Raw genomic sequence first — 8,031 nt, forward strand, 5'->3', positions numbered from 1 at the left:
TGGTAATGAGATATTTAGCGCGACGTGACTGGAGGCATTGACGAGAGGTGCAAGGTGCAGACGAGATAGTTATGAGGTATACGTGCATACAGATAGCTATATAAATTTTAAATGATTACAAAATACCTATTATTTTATATAACTACATCGTGAAACTAAACTCGCGACTTTTGTTATGTAAATTTTTGTCTGACAAGGAAACATAAAGCAGAAGAAATGAAATACAAGAATAGCATATAATAAGAACCGATTGCAATAAATGAAATAAATAACATTACATATCTTAAATGTCACATATTCGTATTCTGATAATTGTATACTGTTTTATAAAAATTAATTAACAATGAAATATATTTAAAAATAATTCATAGGAAAAAAAAAGGCTAATTCTTGAATGCAAGTAAAGTGATAGCGTTATTTTGTTTTAGTTATGAATGATTTAATGATTTATAAGAACACTTTTGATCCGTGCAAATAGTGGTCGTAAGAGTGAGCTTAAGGGTGCATCAGGAAAATGAGTTTTCGGAACTTTTAAATATACCGTCGGATGAAGATTAATATTTGGCCAAACGTTGTTCGTAGGTGTGCCCCGTTATATTGTACAAGAGAATATTTTCCGAGTGTATTTCGGCTGTAGTGCGAGACATGTCGCGTCACTCTCTCGTTGTTGGTAACACGATGCAGGCGCCGTTCTGTAGACCGAATGCGTTCGTGCATTCGCGTATTTGCACTCTAACACTTTCTCCCTTTTTCTCATTCTACCATCTACGTTGTGAAAAAAAAAAGAATAAAAAAACCATCTCTACCGCTCAGTCTCGATCTTTTTGCTAGTTCGACTTTGTACTTAGGAAAGCGAAATGTCGGCATACTGCGAACGAGCAAACAGGCAGGCAAGCGTGCAAAACGCACACAATGCAAGAGAAGTACGTATCGTCGAAGCGACACCTCAAACCATTAGCGCTCAGTGACCCCACCCACGCTTTCTACCCGTCTGGATGAAGTTCTACTTTGCTTGCTGCTACCGACGTCGACGTCGACGTCGACGACGACGACGATGCTGACGCCAACGATGATGGCTAGGAGAAAACTTGGGTGGTGCTACGAAAGCCCTTCCTTTTCTTTTTTTCACGTCTTTCTTTACTTTTCCTTTTCTTCTTTTTTTTTTTTTACTTCTTATTACTTTTTGCGATCTTCCGTGTTGTGTTTCTTTCGATCATTAAGTGTATTGACGTACTATTCTATAACAAATAACAAATACACGATGTATTAAAGTAGCCTATTATTTATTTAGTATTTTCTAAATTTAAAAACGTTAAACAAGAGACAGAATTAATATTCTAATTTATCTTTAGTTTAATATATACCATGTTTATTTTAACAATTCACAGATAAAATGTAATAGTACTATAAAAGGGTATCATACTGAAAGCTCAATTCCTTTCGAAGGTAAATGTTATGTTACATGAATCTTCGCTTAGTTTACGTTGATCGTAAGAGAGTAGGAATTATAGTTGATCTTGTATCTTTCGTATTGGAACATTAGCGAGTAAATTGACACACGCTTCAATTGCTAAACTGCAGAAACCAGGTAATCGATATTTACTCGTGATATAATTGGTACATTCTGGTCTAACTTGATTAAAGTAATATCATAATTTATTAGCTATTTAGTTAAGCATCGATGTTAAAAGTTAATTATAATCAGGAAGGCATTTAATTTAAAAAGCATAATTATTTGTTTGGTTTATGATGCCATAAAAAATACTAATTTTCTTAACAAGACGAAATATATATATATATATAAGAAATAAAAAACAAGTTATAATACATAATAATATATAATCTTAACGATGTTATAACTAATCGTAATTACTGTAGTATCTAACGTTTAAAGTATTCACTGATTTAACGGTACATCTCAAGAATTTCAAACGTTTGTAGGATGTATTTTCTAAAGTAGATACATTTCGATGGAAACGATCAGAAGGAAGGGTGGTGAGTGGTTTGTATGCAAGGTATGCACGAATAGAGAGCGTTTGGTAATTTAATTGGTAATATGCCCCGAAGGATAACGGGCCGTCGCCGTGGTGCATTAAAGTAAATGAACGAATGAGTCCTGAGAGACTCATGAGAGTGAGCTTTATTTATCGATATCGAAGACGGATGAGTTGCGCTAGGCCGTCAACTAGAAATTTATTTGTCTCGTTTTCGAATACATTGAACACCCATCTATATCTCTTACGATTGTTTTTATCGAATTTGTCGCTAACATGATGAACTTATCTCACTATTTGTAATTAAAGCTAAACAAAATTAGCTTATCCTTATCCTTTTATTCGAGAAACGACACTTGAGAAAATTCCTTGGTGAAAATTGAAATTAAACAGCAATTTCGAAAGCTAGTTCGTGTAGGATGCTATCTTATAGTTTGATAACACGCTTGTCAATCTCTATGAGAAAGCATTAAGAGAAAGTTACTCGCGAGAGTACCAAAATTGATAAACAATATTGTATCAAGAACCGATGAAAAAGTTCTCATCCAATCTGATAATTATCGTCTTAACTCGTTATGAGTACATCCTTGTGAACCTATCTTCGTGATATCACGTTCGTACCACTAAAGAATTTTGAGACTTCGCCAAAGTTATTATTAATTCCGTGCCTATCAGGCTTCAACATCTGGACCGTGTTCAAAATTCCGAAATAATGTCTGCTTTTAATTAACGTTAACGTTTCATTTTACACTCGATACTATTTAACGAAATTATAACCTAATTGAATGTCATATTTTGGAAAAATAATTGGTCATTTTTATTTCACATCTTCATCAAAGTGATATAAGAAACGCTTCAAGTTAAAATAATAAATAAAATGATGAAAAATAAGCTCTGATGCTCTAGTTCTGAATTATTAGATTCACATATGTATATCGCCTAACGATATATGGTATCGACACGAACATTAATTTTCCTGGCAGGTATTAGCGCATCGAGATAAAGGGGTAGGGGGGGGGGGGATATATGCGCGTTAAGAAAGCATCGAAAGAGCGTTGAGAGAACGTTCAAAGATCCTATCTTATTTCGACATCACGTCTGGTACTTGCGTACGAGGTTTTGCCACGTCAACGGCTCACGACATAATTAATTAATTATCAACTCTCTCTCGCAAAGGATGCAATTTCTTGACGTGAAAATTTTTCGATCTTTCTTACCCTTCAAACCGGCCATCTTGCAACCTTTGCCCTACCTCGTCTCTTCCCTTTCTCTTTTCCCTTATATCTCCTTTTGATTTTATTACACACGATTCTTCGTTTGTTATTTACTCGCTCATTACATGCTCACGGATATTCTACCATCGCCATAAATCTTCATTTACGAACATGTATTAATTATCAAGTTTCCAAGGAACCTGTATCAAAACTTTTATCACTAATACGCGTCAATATTTTCAACTATCTTATCAATTAGATAATATTGTTTGTTTATACGTCGATTTATTCGGTTATTACAACTGCGTGTATATAACTTTTAGATTATAAAATATTACAGAAAATATTAGCATTATTTTATTTCAGTAAAGTAGCATAGTATATTCGTTCAATTTTAATCTTTCCACGAACTAACTAAGAAAGCTTTACGCTCTATCGTATAGTAATGAAAATGAGGAAAATCACTGGAACGATCTTTCCTGAGGCAAGAGAAAAGCATGTCGCGAAATTCCTGTACCAAGTAATTTCCCTTCTCTACCACCCATTCTCTGGGATTCAACATTCTACGATGTATATGGTGAGACAACGTTACAACCGAGGGTTTTGAGGTATACGTTCGCTGTATTTACTCAGTAATTAACCGGCGCCATGCATATAGACACGATGTTTGAAGGAAGTCGTAGTTCATTCTCTTGTAGTATACGTGTCGTGTTAGAGTATGCGTAAGCGTCTCATTCAATGAATTGTAATTGTCTTTGAAGTGCTTCTACCACTTATTAACGACATTTTGTAGCTGATCGAGCTCGCCACCATTCATAGTTCCAAGGTTTATAAACGTGTATTGGCAATATCAATTGTGAGGACTGTCATTGTCTTGTGCGTGACGTTTATTTTATAACATTCAGACTTCTCGGCACGTTCGAGAATACATTCCTGACTTTCAAGAAGCTCTTTTTATTCTTCTTTCTTTTTCTTTTCTGTTTTTTATTTCGTATTCGTCGTTTAACATCTTCAGTAATAACCAAACATATCTTCTATGATGAGTTTGACAGAACCCTCGGATGACGATTTACACCATCAAGCAAAATCTGTATGAATTGAGTTCTTTCGGGTTCCAGCAGAAGTAATTTTCTAGCAGCAGATAACAGTAACATTTGTATTCCCTTTACGAGCTTTTACGAGTCTTATCTATTTCGTACTTTTATTCTTTTAAATGTTGTGTACCTAAAATTAAGAGTAACTCTTTTAAAATAAGTTAGAGGTAATTTATTTTGATATGTTAGTCTTAATCATATGAATTAATGTCAATACTAACATTGGATTAATCGATAATGGAATGTAATCATAGATTGTCTAATTATTACCTAGCTTTCTATTGACATAAGGAATCACTCTAGCCAGTGATTTTCATTGGTAACGCTTATCGTAATTCTACATCGTTATAAACCTATTATAATTGCATTCGTTTGCTACGAGTCACGTTTCCGCGAGCATGTTTTGCTTATCACAGCACGTGCGGACGGTTCCTTTGATGTTACGTTCCAGAGCAACTTACTTGTTTCGCTTGAAACATCCAATTATGCAAAGCCGAGTCTTCTTGAAAAATCGCCGGTAACGGGAAAGTTCGAACGTGCAAAGCATACTTATTTTTACGATGTTAGCTTTCGAACCTTCAAGGTTGCAGAATAAAGAAGAAGGCGGAAGATGTTGTTTAAAAAAAAAAATAAGATAGAAAGAAAGAAATATATCGCGAGAATAAACTCAACCGATCGATCGGCACCGATCGACTAAAACACCGATTATCTTTCTTCATCTTCTTGCCCGAATGCATACCATCATCTTTTCGAGATCTCTTGTAACTAGCTCACAGCTAAATCGATTATCAAGACATAATCAAAATATGATTTATTCCAATTTATGCTTTCGTTAAATTTTAACTAAGTTCTTATTTTCTAATCTTCTATTTAGTTACTATCAAATGTAATTATATTATCTAATTTGAAGAGTGTGTAATTATAATTTAGAATTATTGTTAATGCGATCAGAACTAACATAAAAATCTAAAAAAAGCATAGATTTAATTATGAACTACTATAACGAAATCAATTAATTCAAGACTGTTTATACGATTAAGAGAACGTTAGATAGATAGCAATGGCTTAGCGAGATGATATCGATCGTACTATCGATACGACTACGGATCGAAGTGTCAGCCAAGTCAGATGAAGCGAGTTTGTATCCGTGTAAGGGATACCTTAACGGAGTCGGCCGCGCTGTATTTACTCGAATATGTTTACATGAAGTTGCAAGCTGACTACGTGGATAGGTTGTTCTGCTAATAGTCTCTATACGCTTTCTTCATGGTTTATTTCGTGGCACTGTAAAGCGGAATACCACGTCGACCTGAGGATCTTTCTTTTCTCCCTCATTGTCTTTCTTTCCTCAGCCAGTTAGACGCAAACCACAGAAAAGAAGAAAAAACTCTTGTTTGCGTAAGTTTATGCGAAATACCAGGTTTCTCGTTGCTTCTTACACAAATTTATTTGTCTTACCTTGCATTACACAAAGCATTTCTAAGATATGACCTATTCATTTGCCATGATTTATGACTTTGGAATAAATTTAAACTAACTTTATTCATTTTAATATTTCAAAACTAAAAAAAAAACAGAAGGAAAAAAAATATATTTAATACAAGCTTTAACTAAGCCCGATGATAAACGTGACATTGTTATTAGAATTATTATTCCAATTAAACGAGAGATCGAAATAATGAAAACACAGAAAAGATATCTACTTTGAAATTATATTTTATGATCATACGGGTCGTCGACTATTCGATAATATAAAAAACAAAAAAAAGAAACAAACATATTCCGAATCGCAGACAAAGCAGTGACAAATAATTTATTTTTTCATTTCATTTCCTTGCTATACGCCACAAGGGACTCATTCACACTAAAGATACACACATATGTATCTTATACACGTACATCGCATGACGAGAAGGTAGAACTCCTTTGTCTTCCTTTCTCTCTCTCTCTTTTTCTCTTTTCCTTCTCTGTTTATAACTCTCACCACCGCTGGCGAAGATTAAAACGGTCCCAGATAATGAGAACTATATGCTACTCCTCAGGCATCCTCCTCCAGTATCTTCTCTCTCTCTATTTCTCTCTCTTTTCCACACACCCTATCTTTACCTTTTTCTGAGCATCGTACTTTCGCGGAAAACTCCGCGTATTACTTTCCTTTCACGAATTGCGCCACGTACTTTAGATTATTTCGCTCGGGCCAAGAAGCGCCGTAAGGGTGTCTGAAGTTTTAATCGTTTCTTTGTTATCACTGTTTACGTATGAGTCTATATATCTACGTTTATGTTAGTTTATCGTTTTCTCGGTGCATACCTGTATGTTTGTATACTTACACCCGTTAGTAATATATATATATACATACGTACTATACAAAGACCTCATGATAGACCGTTGTACTAGTCGAATAGGAACTTCGAGATGAAACGTAATCGGGGTGGATCGTAATATCCAGCATATCAACCTGTAACGCGAGAGAACCCATTTACGGTCACGGGTTGAGTTTAAATCAATACCGAGTAGGGTGAGCGATCGTTGTCGCACTTTCTACGCGTACCTACTATACGTACAGTAACGTGTGATCTAACCGTACAAGACCAATATTTTACCAGTACTATGTAAACGTTTGTTATCAAGGTAGTTTTAATATAATTGATATAGACAAAAGGATCCTGAATCGATTCATTAACTACAATATAAGCAATTGAATCATTTATTTTGTTAAATATCATTAGACAAGTTATAAGATTTTAATTAAAAATATTTAATGAATAATTGTCAATAATCTAATATATATATATATATTGATTATAATTTATAATCAATGAAATTAACTTTTAAGCTGTAAGAAGCATGTTTGAAGCTGATAATAAAAAGACGTCAATTTTTTAATCTTTTATTTTTATTAATATTCATGTGTATAATATCAATAGGTCAATAAACGTTGTTCAAACTTGTAAATACGATTTTAAGTAATTTCAGTTCACTGAATACTAATTAACATCGATAATGATTAAAATTTGTGACCATCAATGCGTACTATTTAATTCATATATTAAATACACAATTTTGTTATTATATCTTTTTAACGTGTTATAATATTACAATAATTTTATAAAACATCTGTTTAATCATCGTAATATACCATTAAGGACTCTATTGTCCTTTCCAATATTTTTTTTCCTTCCCCCTCTTTACTTTCCATGGACACATTGATTTTACAGCATGTCCAACTCTTCAAGAACATTGGGAGACCACTTTTATCTCTTTGGAAGCATGAAATAAAGTACAAAGTGGTTTATCTAAAATTGAATGTCTGCACATGTCTATCTGTTTACCGTGACCTTTTCGAAACCTCACGTTTGGACCGTTCATCGTGGATGGTATATATACCCATCGCTGATAGGTTTGACATAGAAAAGAGAAAACATTTTAGGAATCGAAAATAGATATTACAAAATATCTTGATCAACTATCAGACAAAAATGTCATTTTCCTTTCATTGTCTTTATTATTCTTTTTATAAATTTTCAATTTCTTTTTTGTTTTGCTAACAATATTATTTTATCAATAATTTACTTAAAATATATTATGTATGTTACATATTTGTTTATACATTTTGATTTCATTGAATATGTATTGTATATAAAATATATATTTATTTTAATAATATAATATTTAAGGAACAGGAATTTATAAAATATCAAAGCAAACTTTAATAAAAAAAGGAGACAG

Source organism: Polistes dominula, unplaced genomic scaffold, assembly GCF_049000335.1.
Source record: "Polistes dominula isolate Pdom_NZ unplaced genomic scaffold, Pdom_raw_medaka contig_24, whole genome shotgun sequence".
NCBI classification, from domain to species: domain Eukaryota; kingdom Metazoa; phylum Arthropoda; class Insecta; order Hymenoptera; family Vespidae; genus Polistes; species Polistes dominula.